The sequence below is a fragment of the Colletes latitarsis genome, chromosome 1, assembly GCF_051014445.1.
Source record: "Colletes latitarsis isolate SP2378_abdomen chromosome 1, iyColLati1, whole genome shotgun sequence".
Classification (NCBI taxonomy): Eukaryota; Metazoa; Arthropoda; class Insecta; order Hymenoptera; family Colletidae; genus Colletes; species Colletes latitarsis.
In genome coordinates, this window is record NC_135134.1 from 50,815,652 (window position 1) to 50,830,464 (window position 14,813).

Sequence of the window (14,813 nt, forward strand, 5' to 3'; positions counted from 1 at the left end):
AACAAACTAAATAATTTATGCAGCACGTTCCGTGGTTATTTTTAACGAACGCCCGGATGAATATTCATGGAAGTCGGATTATAAATTTCCACGTCGTTGGTGGCGTGAGCTGTCTTGAGAAAATCGCCGCGAAAAAGCATCCGGCGACGGGAAAATGGGCTCCTCTTCGCGTAATCCGCGCTCTCGATGGCGTCGCCCAAGTTTTTCGACTCGTGCGCAACGAAAATAGTTTTCTTCGTGCTGTTTTTAAAGGGTTAAACCCTCGTTCCCCGATGATGGAACAGTAGGCGTTTTCCTGATCTTGTCTTCCTCGAATCGCATCTCGCGGCCCCGAAATTTTAAAGCGCCGCTAGGATCTCCGTTTCTCCGTTATCTGAGAGGCTCGATCAGCCGTCGAGGATCGAACACATTGATTTCGATAATGATCAATTATCGGTCCCCGCGTTCTCCGGGCATCTTGACTCAATTTAGATGGACCGATTCGAGGGTAGTAAATATTTCAATTCCCGACGGGTGTTATTGCCGGGTAAAATTAATAAGCACAGATTTATAGCCATCGAAATATAAAAGTCGGGTAGAAATGTAGGCGGAATATTCCTACCCTTCCTCCCCCCCTCGACGAGGATGACGTTAATGGTCGGATAGATGTTCGATACTTTGACCTAAATCGTTACGAGTAATGACGGAACCGGACGTCGAATGGTCTGTCATTTACTGCCCCGGTAATTATTAATCGACGTTGACGATTACGGGTGATGTTGATTGTACCGATTCGCGCACAGGGTATATTGTGCTGATTACGTTCGTCGGTTGTTAACGAAACGGTGCTTGGAAATAAACGTCACCGGTGGTACGCCAGTTAATTAGGGGTTGGATCGGGGATGAAATACGATAATTGTCCCGAAGGATGTTCGAACGGAGTCTGTTGGAAATTACTGACGATTCCTAGTTTAATAGAGTTTGAATGAAAACTATACTTGACGAGGATTTGTATAATATCTTTCAAAATACTGACATCTACAATTTTATTTGTTGCTTCTAATTACTCGTCAGGACCATCAAACATCAGCATCCAACAAACACAGAAACATTCGCAATGCTCCATGCCTGTGTCAATCCCATCAAACGCTTCTCAAACCATTGTAATACATTCAACGACTACACGACACCAAACAAACTTCCACCAAAGGTACGTTTATCAATCCTATCAATAATGACTCTGCTTCCAACTAGAAGTAACTCCACCATACCCCATCAAACTTTCCCCAAACCATTGTGATACGTTCAACGACCAGACGACAGCAAACAAACTTGCACCAAAGGTACGTTTATCAATCCTATCAATAATAACTTTGCTTCCAACTAGAAGTAACTCCACCATACCCCATCAAACTTTCCCCAAACCATTGTGATACGTTCAACGAGCAGACGACAGCAAACAAACTTGCACTAAAGGTACGTTTATCAATCCTATCAATAACGACTATGCCTCTAACTAGAAGTAACTCCATACCCCGTCAAACTTTCCCCAAACCATTGTGATACGACCAGACGATAACAACCAAACTTGCACCAACATCCTCGAAAGACACTAATATCCATGGATCTCGTAATATATTTCAGTCCCATCTAGACTAACGATTCCAGCCGGTCATTTGTTACGACTGCCTTCCTACTCGCTTTCTAAGCATCGCCATTCCTCACGGTTGCCCCAGCGCAAGAATCGACTCGGGACTGTCAGCGGTACGACCCACACCTGTCACGCAGTCGTCCCCGGAGACTGCATTAACGTTGCTTCTTGTGTGTTCCCGTCCCCGTGCGCGGACGATCATTCCAACCGACTCTTCTCGGTGATCCGAGGACGCTCGTGTCGCAACGAACGTTCGCGTGGCGACCGCGACATCGGTTAAAATACAACGAAATGGACGGGAGCCGCCGACGTCTTCTCCCACGGTGGCTGATGTCAGAAGACGTGCGCGACAAAGTACGTGTCACGCCACTCCCGGTTCGTTTAAGTTAATCGTCTGGCTTCTTTTCTGCTGTCTTTCGACCCGTTCGTCCCCTCCGTTTTCGGTGTATCTTACATCGTCATCCAGGTCGAATGAAACTTTCGACGATTTTTACGATTGAGACCCCCTGGACCTAAGTTAGGATGATCTAGAGCATTACCTCTATATTAGAGTTGGATCCAATATAGCAGCAATGGATGCTTAATGTTTGTAATCAGCTTATTTCATAATTGGAAGAAGTCAGAGTAGTTTTATTATTTCTAGAAATTCTGTCAGTGACCATCCACCTGACTTCTAGAGCAACCCTGAGCGCCCAAGCCTGTTTCGAGCATACCCTGGAAGAACGTCGGACCAGTCAAAGGCATAAACAAAATCAAATCGTTCCTTCTGGGAGCAAATCGTTCGAAGAATGGCGCCCATAGACTCGGTTTCCGGTCGAACGGCGCCGAATACGCGACCCTCGAAGCAGAAGAGGGCGAAAGAGGCTTTCGAGGAGGCCGAAATAATTATCCGCTTAGCCCGGTGGACGGTGAATCTTCGACAAGAAGTCCAACGAGTCGAACAACGTCCTTCCTGCGTCTGTTTACCTGCGGTCCAAAATGGCAGCTGAATTTTTATTAGTCAAACTGCAAAACTCTCGGGTGGGTTCTGATATTCTCGAGAATCGTTTCCAAGAAAGTGTGGAACTCGATGTCTACCTTCGTACGACAGAGTTTGATCAAATAATACTGAAGTTTTTAGTCACTTGATTAGTCAAGGCCGACTGGTTTTATCCCCCATCCCTGTTTTACGTGAACAGCGTCGATCTGGTAACATTTCGAAGGCTTCGAGTGGTCAGAGTGTCTCGAATTCGGGCGACAGAGAAAGGGTGAACACGCAGGGAAGAATAGAATGAATGGAACCCCGAGGATCGTCTCGCTATAGAAGTTGTCGAGCCCTCCCCCGAGTGTCCGTAATCTTCCCATCGTCATTCCGGGGCAGTGGAACGTCGCCGAGGCGCGACAAAGCGGTCGACTTCCCGACGGGGGAATCCCCTGGGTGGATAATCCTGTTACGGTTTTGCGGGATCGTTGACGTGCACGCGATGTCACCGGCCCCGTCTGCGCTGACAATGGTCCCGGTGACTCGACTCGAATCGGCTGAAAGCACAATCCCGGTCCCCTCGATCCTTCTATAGATGGCTGGGCCCCGGAAACTGTCACCGGGGTGTCACCTGTCCAGGTATCGGGCGCTTGTGCGACAAGTGTCGTTTCGACGCGAAACGAGGGTGGCCTCGATACCTGGCCACGCGCGACGCCATTACAACGGGGGGCAAAAAACGACGCTTTCGACGCGATCTTCGCGTTCTCGTGACGCGGTGGATCCGAAGAAACTGACGAGAAACAATAAGATTCTATGTTTTTCCTTGTCTTGCAATTTGCTGGTGAAATAATTGACGAGATCACAGTTGTATATTCACAACACTTTATGTGCAGAGCACTTTTATAAAGTCTGGATGGCACAGATACAGATGTCTATTGTATGATAGCAGATGTGATTAGCTCGAATTTCCAGATTCCAACACAATTGAAATTTCCTTGTCTTGCAATTTGTTGGTGAAATAATTGCCGAGATCACAGTTGTATATTCACAACACTTTATGTTGCAGAGCACTTTTATAAAGTCTAGATGGCACAGATACAGATGTCTATTGTATGATAGCAGATGTGATTAGCTCGAATTTCCAGATTCCAACACAATTGAAATTTCCTTGTCTTGCAATTTGTTGGTGAAATAATTGACGAGATCACAGTTCTATATTCACAACACTTTATGTGCAGAGCACTTTTATAAAGTCTGGATGGCACAGATACAAATATCTATTGTATGATAGCAGATGTGATTAGCTCGAATTTCCAGATTCCAACACAATTGAAATTTCCTTGTCTTGCAATTTGTTGGTGAAATAATTGACGAGATCACAGTTGTATATTCACAACACTTTATGTGCAGAGCACTTTTATAAAGTCTGGATGGCACAGATACAGATGTCTATTGTATGATAGCAGATGTGATTAGCTCGAATTTCCAGATTCCAACACAATTGAAATTTCCTTGTCTTGCAATTTGTTGGTGAAATAATTGACGAGATCACAGTTGTATATTCACAACACTTTATGTTGCAGAGCACTTTTATAAAGTCTAGATGACACAGATACAGATGTCTATTGTATGATAGCAGATGTGATTAGCTCGAATTTCCAGATTCCAACACAATTGAAATTTCCTTGTCTTGCAATTTGTTGGTGAAATAATTGACGAGATCACAGTTGTATATTCACAACACTTTATGTGCAGAGCACTTTTATAAAGTCTAGATGACACAGATACAGATGTCTATTGTATGATAGCAAATGTGATTAGCTTGAATTTCCAGATTCCAACACAATTGAAATTTCCTTGTCTTGCAATTTGTTGGTGAAATAATTGACGAGATCACAGTTGTATATTCACAACACTTTATGTGCAGAGTATTTTTATAAAGTCTGGATGGCACAGATACAAATATCTATTGTATGATAGCAGATGTGATTAGCTCGAATTTCCAGATGCCAACATAATTGAAATTTCCTTGTCTTGCAATTTGTTGGTGAAATAATTGCCGAGATCACAGTTGTATATTCACAACACTTTATGTGCAGAGCACTTTTATAAAGTCTAGATGACACAGATACAGATGTCTATTGTATGATAGCAGATTTGATTAGCTCGAATTTCCAGATTCCAACACAATTGAAATTTCCTTGTCTTGCAATTTGTTGGTGAAATAATTGACGAGATCACAGTTGTATATTCACAACTCTTTATGTGCAGAGCACTTTTATAAAGTCTAGATGACACAGATACAAATGTCTATTGTATGACAACAGATGTGATTAGCTCGAATTTCCATATTCCAACATAATTGAAATTTCCTTGTCTTGCAATTTGTTGGTGAAATAATTGACGAGATCACAGTTGTATATTCACAACACTTTATGTTGCAGAGAACTTTTATAAAGTCTAGATGACACAGATACAGATGTCTATTGTATGATAGCAGATGTGATTAGCTCGAATTTCCATATTCCAAGACAATTGAAATTTCCTTGTCTTGCAATTTGTTGGTGAAATAATTGACGAGATCACAGTCGTATATTCACAACACTTTATGTGCAGAGCACTTTTATAAAGTCTAGATGACACAGATACAGATGTCTATTGTATGATAGCAGATGTGATTAGCTCGAATTTCCATATTCCAAGACAATTGAAATTTCCTTGTCTTGCAATTTGTTGGTGAAATAATTGACGAGATCACAGTCGTATATTCACAACACTTTATGTGCAGAGCACTTTTATAAAGTCTAGATGATACAGATACAGATGTCTATTGTATGATAGCAGATGTGATTAGCTCGAATTTCCAGATTCCAACACAATTGAAATTTCCTTGTCTTGCAATTTGTTGGTGAAATAATTGACGAGATCACAGTTGTATATTCACAACACTTTATGTGCAGAGCACTTTTATAAAGTCTAGGTGGCACAGATACAAATATCTATTGTATAACAGATGTGATTAGCTCGAATTTCCATATTCCAACATAATTGAAATTTCCTTGTCTTGCAATTTGTTGGTGAAATAATTGACGAGATCACAGTTCTATATTCACAACAGTTTATGTGCAGAGCACTTTTATAAAGTCTGGATGGCACAGATACAGATGTCTATTGTATGATAGCAGATGTGATTAGCTCGAATTTCCAGATTCCAACACAATTGAAATTTTCTTGTCTTGCAATTTGTTGGTGAAATAATTGACGAGATAACAGTTGTATATTCACAACACTTTATGTGCAGAGTATTTTTATAAAGTCTAGGTGGCACAGATACAAATATCTATTGTATAACAGATGTGATTATCTCGAATTTTCATATTCCAAAAACGTCGATATTGTCTTCGTGGTTTTAATTGCAAAACATAGAAAAATCGAGCCTAAATGGACGATATTCGCAGTCTATTATTTTCTATTAGTTTCGTTGCTAATTATGTCTTATCGTGAGGCTTGCCTCGCGCCATAAACGGTGGTCTTGGTATTAAAAAGACGCGCAGCATTGATCTTCCGACGCGTCGAACGGGCGCGGACGAGCGCGCCACCCACGGTCTATCATTCTCCTCTGTCAAGGAACTGTCGTTACACGGTACGGTGTGAAATTACGGACGCTCGCGAACGCGGAAGGTTCGGCGTGGGTCGTTCGTTCGCTCTCAGTCGACAGAAGTGACCGTGGATTTCATTAAACGCGAGCGTTTCGCGAAGATTAATGTTTCCACGGGCGGCCGGACCGACGCCCACGCGAACCGTTGCATCACGAGCCTCTCTCTAACGTCTCTGCCCTTATTTCTGTTTCAGGTAAGCGGAACTAAGACTGAACGGGGACGGTGATTCGCGAACCGTGACGTGTTTCCTCCACGGAACCAGAAACCCATTCCGAAGCGTTGCAGGTTTGCTCGAAGGGTTGCTCGGAGGGCCACGGTAGAATTTTTAAGCAAAGATATTCACGTTTTCGTGGTGCAAGGTTTATATGTTTCGAGTTCCCTTTTAAAGCAGCTTTAATCTCGTTTTTCCGTTAAAAGTCGCTGTTACTGTGTCCTCGTTGCGTAAGCGGGAGAAGTATCGACACGGTCGATCAGGCCAAATGCCTGAGAGCGGAAGGCGTGACCGATCACGACCGACCTTGGTACTCGTAATTTATGCAGGATTTGTCGTTAGGAAGATCGACGAGAGGCGTTTGCGACGGTCACGCCTATGCATGAAAATGGGAGATCGGTTAATTAGCGACCCGGTTGGCTAATGCGTTTCTTTGTCTCCGAGGCTCCGGGTTATCTGATCCCGTTGGCCCTTGCGGCGGTCATAGTCGGTAGATAAGGAGCCCCGATATCGTCAGCTGACGGAAAAGCCCTTTAAAATGCGTCCCTCGCTTGACCCGCCCTCCGAGAGCTCAGTCAGTCCACAGAAGTTTCAGGAAATTTCAATAAAATTTCTGTTCCTTATCATTACACTCGAGGAGATCCATTCGGAATAAAAAATCAAATTTCGACAAACGTATGGTATAAAATATGTTAAGGAAAATTGATGTGCTCTTTAAAGTCGTACAGTATTTATACTTTAGAGATTTACTCGTTCCCGTCGTCGTAGCGAAAGTTTAAAGATTAGTGTTTTGTTCCCCGTTCTAATTAAGACCGTAAATTACGCGTTGCTCGCAGTGACAGAGAATGAATCAGTTCCACGTGCGTCAGGCGCGAGTAAGACGTTTAGGAAATAAGAAATCGGAGATCAAGATTTTAATTGATCGGCTCGACGAATTAAAAAGTGTGGTCGGTGATCAATGTTCCGTGACACGAGCACGAATATCCTCGATAGAGATAACCGTAGAGTCACGGTTCCACGCGTGCACTTTGCTATGCAGAATTACGCTTGGGAGCGCTTAGAAAGGGTCGTTTTTTTCACAGACATTTTACGATTTTGCTGATTATCTCGGATTCCTTCGTCCTGTGTCCCAGCTTGGGCACGAAACAATCCACGACGAAAAGGGTTCACACTTCGCGTACCTCCCTTTTCAATTGCCTCGACTTGATCCCAAGCTTTCTACCATCCCAATTGGAATATTCTACGTACCTTAGATCCTAGAATTTTTGAGAACAGAGTGTAATTTCTTGCAGTTATAGTTTCCAAGCAAGGTAACTTTCGCGAGTGGCGCGAAAGTGTTTCGAACTACGTCGCAAAAGTGAAAGATCGACTCCGTTCGCGGCTAATCTCCTCGATGAAAAGAAAAACGGTGAACTTCGCGGATCACCGGACATCGTCGACAACGCCACACCCACGCGACAGTCTCCGTTTATTTATGCGCTCTTATTTTAATCCGGCGACGCGCTTTCTACTCGTTGCCGACAGATTCAATCTCGCGCTAGAATTATCTATTCGCTAATTAACCTTTCGATCGATCGGGCATTCTCAGCGTCGACTTCTTAGTCTCGAAGTTAACGAATCCACCGGTGTTCGCGAGACGACGATCATCGATCTTGTCTCGTTTCGCGATTGGCTCGCGATTGCATCGGTTTCCCTTCTCGAGGAAATCGATTACTTTCCTTTATTTTCCGCGTCGTTAACGCGGCCGTTCCCGATCGTCGCCGATAGACCAAGGTCGGGAAGCGTTGATGCATCATCGGGTCGGGCCTATCATCGGCATCGACTAATTATCTGCGTTTACGCGCTCCGCGTTATCGGGACCCGCGTATCTGCGACTCATCCTCGCTTCTGCACGTGCGAGCAGGCAATTTATCAAAACGCGCGGCCGATCGAATCGCGCGGCTGTCACCGTCGCCTCGCTTCTACCGATCCCGTCGGGCCGCAACCTGTGGAGAACCGCATTAATGACAACTGTTGCCGCGTAAATGAGCCTCGCTAAAAGACAACGACCTCCGCGTCGCGAAATCATTTTCGTCACCCTCCTCCCATCCATTGGACGCTCGAAATATTCTGGAAATCGAGGTGTTCGCTGGAAAACTTGATTGCAATATTCTTCAAAATAGTGTATTAGAATCGTATAATTCACGGAAAGATACTAGATCTCGTGGAAAGACAATATCACGACGTTTCCCGGATAACTGAAACGCTGACGGCCCGAGTCCTTTCACTTAACCGGGCAGTAATTTCCTACTTGAAAAATCGCGTTCAACGAGGTCGCCACGAACGTGTACAATATCGATCGGCTGTTTCGCAAATTCCCACGTCGCTGCAATACGTCGCCGGCGTGTACCGGAGTGCGGGAAACTCTTCTGCGGTGAGGTCGCTTGGTTATGCGGCCGTTCTAGCCCGCGGCCATCGGTTTCGCCCAATGCAAATGCGCACCGACGCAGAGACATTTATCCCACGATATCGACGCGCCATTAATTGCGATCGTGAGGATCGACGCGCCGCGGGGTCACGACGTTACGATTTCCTCGCCGGTGTCGATACATCGGAGAGGCCAGGGGTCCGCCGCGGCCTCTCACTACCGTATCTCGTCGCTTTTCCTCTCGATTCAACGATTACTCGCGAAATCGATCGATCGCGACACGGTGGTCTCGTTCAATCGTATTATTGCGCGAGAAAACGGTTCCCAAGTAGCGACGTTATTCAAGTAGGACAGCGGCTTTAGGTAGCCACAGTCCAGTGATCTGACGACAGCCAGAGAATCGAGGTATTCCCCGGACTTTCAGGCGAAAGAACGACCTCCCACCGGATTTCGTTCGCTCGATAATCGTGGCATTCCACGACTACAGGCGAAAGAAGGGCCTAACGTTCCCCGCGTCATCCGAGCGGCGCGAAACTCGTATCGAAAGCTCGCCTCCGTTCGGCCGTTTCGGGTTCGACAGGTAAGAAAAGGGGTTGGCAGCGTCGAAGGGGAATCCCAGCGTACGTTGATAGAGACGTCAACGGGGGATCCGCGACACGCACAGTCTTGGACCCGTGATGTATGTGCAACGCGAACCTCTCTCGCGCGCGCCCCGGTGCACCTCGCCGCGTCTGATAATGCATTAACGCCGGTGGATCAGAATATTAGCATAGCATACGCCCATCGCATTTGAATTGAGAGGCAGCAGCCCCTCGGTGTGGAAGCAGAAGCGAGGAGAAGGCGTCCCAGCGTCTCTTTGTCATGCTAATACGAACCGCCATCCATCCCCGGCTACAGAGAGATGACTCTGCATCGTTTACGCTACTCCGACATCGACGGCGACGCCGCGCCAAACCCCCCCCTTCGAAGGGGGCCTTCCGGTCGCCCTCGAATTCCCTCGATCCTCCAGATACACGTTACCGATTACCTCGTTTTGAGTTACTCGCTTGAAAGTACAAAGCAGAAGGGAGTGTTTCGTTCTGGCTTAGATTTAAAACGAAGAAATTAGGATCTGTGTATATTTATATTAAGTAGTGTGTTTTCTGGTTAGCTTAAAAACCTCCCTTCAGAACATTCAATGGTCGATCGAGGAGTGTATATGCAGGGATACATAGTCGCTCGAGCGCTTGCGAGAGAGTCAAGAGCGTAGCCCTCTGTTGGCGAACGTGGAGAGAGTCCTCACGAGACTTTGCTTAGCCTCTGCGCATCTGACAAACTTTTCGACGGAAATTTCGTAAAATAACGACGGTGGTCGATGCCAGATCGGGGGGAAAACGAGACCGGAACACGGCGCGAAAGTTCTGGCGGGCGGGGGTGGCGAAAAGGCGACGAGGATCGCGGAGAGGAAGACGAGAGGCGACACCCCAACAATGGCAAGGCGGCACGCTCACGCGGCTCCGCACAATGGCAGAGCGCCGCGCACTGTCAAAGCGGTGTCAACTGTCGACCCGTTCCGTGGGGGTGGCAGACCGTGGAGACACACCGCGAGACGCCAACCGTGAACCGGGATAGAATCGCTCGACCGTTTTACGTGCGATCAGACACTCGGGGAACCTGCTTCTTGGAAACTGGAATATTTATGGTTTGGCGTTTCGAACAACCCCGTAACCCAAAAAGGTGACAACTTTTTATGGGGATTTTATTTGTGGCTTTGTATCAGTCTCTATTTATTAAACTTGCTCAGACCTCGGGAAAAGTAGAATTCGTTAATGGGAAATTTTAAGGGATGAAACTCTGTTTCAGATGACAGAGAATAATGTTACCGTTCAACTCGTCTGTAAGACTTATCCGACGTTCTCTTAGACTCGACATTATTAACCGTACGTCGAACAGTTTCCAATTACTCACTGGTTTATTAGTGCACGATTAATTTAACAAATTGTTCGGGAGACGAATAGCGTCGTGTCTAACGCGTGATCTACCAGGCAAGCATTACCAATTAGCAGATCCTATACGAAACCAGGTGATATAGTGATCTCTGCACCGGAACTATCAATATTAACCCTTTGCTACTAACTCAAACTCGCTTTCTTACGAAATAGATAGTAAATATCCAAGTAAACATAGCTTCCTTTTTACATCCTCTGTTTTAAAACAATATTTTAAATAAATTTAATGATCCGAACGAATCGATAATAATATTAAATTTGAACACGTATAATGTGTTTCCCAACAGCAGAAACAATGAAAATCGCGTGGACTTTATTTCCCTTCGGTCTCAATTACGCACTATTTTTCGCGGCCGTTTTGTCAAACGCTTCATACGCTTCCTCTCGCTCGACAAGCTTTCGCCCCCTCCGTGGTTTTTTCCGCCCCGCTGTTTTCCTCCCCATTCCGCAACACCCCATCGAACCAAACCACTCACCCGCCGCGACACGCGTAAATGAATAATTTAACGACAGAGACAGAACCGCGTGGAATTCGCGCGGATGTCACGCGTGTTCGCGCGAGTGACGCGCCCCTCGGTTTTTCGCCTTTTATGCGGACCGCATAAAAGAGAGGGTGGCTCTCCGCTCTCCATTGTGTCGATCGGGCCGTTATTCACTGCCACCGTTGCTGTTTAGAATTTATCCGTTCGACATTTCCGCGGTTACAAAACGCAACGATCTCGATCTCAAAAAAAAATGCCAAGGCCAAGATCGCTGATGTGAATTCCAAAAACAATTTTGAAAAATCGAAAGGTTTCGTCGCTGGACTGTTTATCAGCTTTTAAACGAACCGTTTAGAGCCCCGTATTTTAATGGTTCGATATACTCCACGACATCGGAAGAGAAAATTCATAAGAGGGCATTTAGTGCGGTCGTTAAAATTCTGGAAAAGTCGTAAAACCCGGAGTACGACGCTCCGGCGGCGGTAGGGTTCTCTGCCACCTGGTGAACCGGCAGGAGGAACGAGTTTATGGAGGCAAAAACTGTACCGACGACACGAAACAGCCTCCTTTTTCGTCGTCCTCCCTCTACGCCCGCTCGTCTAAAACCTTCGCGCAATTCCATTTCTCTGTTTCCGGATTTGTTTTCCCCGTTCCTCCCCCACCGCGTGCGAGTCACTCGCCGGACTCCGCAATAAACCCGAGGCGGAAAATCTCAAAGCTCTTCCCGACTGTTTGCCCGCTAATCGAATTTGGCTGTTTTACTTGCCTCGAGTCTCCGAAGACGCAGCTTTTGGGAACGTTTTGTCCCTCGAACCTGCTCCTTTTGTAGTCCGGGGCATACCTGCTTTCGCGTACGACAAAGGATTCCAAATATCATTACGATTCCCTCAAATGACCCTTGAGTCGAGTTTAGTAAATCGTAGGACTTTGGAAACCGATTTTTAGAAGTCTTTGTTTCTTTTAAAATGCTTTGCGCCTGATGACAGACACAAGACAAATTAAAAAATAGTTCAGAGATAGAATCTCACAAATTTCTCTGAACCCAACCGTGTATGTTAATTATCCCAAACTGTTTAATATGCAAGTATACGAATGAGTAGAGAAGAAAATGGCCGAAAATCCCATTTGACGAAAGCGTGTGGCTCGCAACGCAGAGGTGTATCAACTTAATGGAGTAAAAATAAGCGACACGAATACTTAGTAACGTTTTAAACGCCGAGTACGCGATGGACGTGCACGCGTCTGACAGGTTCATTAACATACGGCGCATTGCAACGATCGATTAAGTTTCGACCGTGTACGCTGCGTTAAAGAGTTATCGATGAATTTCACGCTTTTACGCAAAGAGGCCCGACGACGAGCTACCCAAGGCCTTCTGGCTGTCTTTATCGCTCAGCCGCGCCATAGGTCATCGTAATCCTATCGCCGATCCGTGAGTCATGAATCGTCCATGCCAACGGTGCTCGAAGAAAATTCTCGCCGGATCGAGTGTCGCGTGGTGGCGACCTTTCCCGTTTACCTGTCGTTGCTGCCTTGTAGGTCACACATTGTGGGAAAATACAGGTCTCGAACACCGCTTCGACAGCCATTTAATTCCAATCTTGGTAGCAACCGTGTTACCGAGCGTTGATGCATCGGTCCTGTTGCACGATAAATTTCCGATCTCGACGTTTGTTTACATAGAGTCGTCGGTGTTGTACAGCACGGTTTATTAAACATTAAAAGGACATGTTATCTGTAATTACACTCGAAGGATCACTGGTAGAATCTGGTTAGGTAAACGAAAGTCAGCTTGGTAAAAAGAGCAACTGAATTTTGCGACGATACATTTTATTTTATTTCCCCAATTGACAATCCTCAACGTTTGGAGTTGTAGGTGTTGTACAGGACGGGTTATTAAACATTAAAATATACAGGATGTTCAATTATTATATACAATTTGTTGATGAAGGCTTTGTTAAACAGTTATTAACGTTTAAAGTTCCGATCGTACTGAATTTTTTTCTCGAAAATGCGCAAGATTTCGGGGGTATGTCTGTTCATCAAAAATGATTGTAATTGACCCCTGCAACCAAAAATAATTTTTTCAAAACGATTTGAAATTTTTTTTTTCGTCGAAAAATTTAGGCACCTACCTACATTTATATACCCTGCCGATTTTTCTTAAAAATTCCTTTTTCATTTTTAATATTTTTGTTTGACGTCCTGCAGAAAAGTTGTCTAATACTTTTTTGTAGGTACCCATGAGCTCTACTTCAGAAAAAAGTTTCAATGAGATATATTCACTATTGTAGGAGTTATGGCCGTTTGAAAATTGGACCAAACTTATGGGGTTTTCCGATTTTTACGGAGTCAAGGAGCAACTTTTCCAATATTTTCATAATTGCTACATATTCTACACTAAAATACGCGGCGTTTGGCTTTCTGGACATTAAAATCGTCCAATCCGTTCAGAAGTTATAACGTTTTAAAGATACGCACGAAATTTTGCACTGACATTACCGGGCCTGAAATTATATTTTCGGTAAGGAATTTTTTTCTCGAAAAGGGTTAGGATTTCGAGGATATGTCTATTGACCAAAAATGATTATAATTGATGATTGCAATCAAAAATAATTTTTTTAGAACGATTCGAAATTTTTTAATTTCGTCGAAAAATTTCACACCTTCTCGAATTTTTTTCTCGAAACTGGATAGGATTTTGGGGGTATGTCTAATAACCAAAAATGATTATAATCGACCCTTGCAATCGGAAATAATTTTTTTAGAACGATTTGAAATTTTTTTTTTCGTCGAAAAATTTAGGCACCTACTACTTCCCTGTCGATTTTTCTTAAAAATTCCTTTTTCATTTTTAATATTTTGTTTGATTTTTGTTTTGTTTGACAGAAAAGTTGTCTAATACTTTTTGTAGGTACCCATGAGCTCTACTTCAGAAAACAGTTTCAATGAGATACATTCACTATTGTAGGAGTTATGGCCGTTTGAAAATTGGACCAAACTTATGGGGTTTTTCGAATTTTACGGAGTCAAGGAGCAACTTTTCCAATATTTTTAGAATTTCTACATATTCTTCACTAAAATACGCGTCGATTGCTTTTTTAAACATTAAAATCGTCCAATCCGTTCAGAAGTTATGACGTTTTAAAGATTCGCATGAAAATTTGGGCAGACATTTCTGGCCAGAAAGTAGATTTTCGGTAAGGAATTTTTTTCTCGAAAAGAGTTAGGATTTCGAGGATATGTCTATTGACCAAAAATGATTATAATTGATGATTGCAATCAAAAATAATTTTTTTAGAACGATTCGAAATTTTTTAATTTCGTCGAAAAATTTCACACCTTCTCGAATTTTTTTCTCGAAACTGGATAGGATTTTGGGGGTATGTCTAATAACCAAAAATGATTATAATCGACCCTTGCAATCGGAAATAATTTTTTTAGAACGATTTGAAATTTTTTTTTTCGTCGAAAA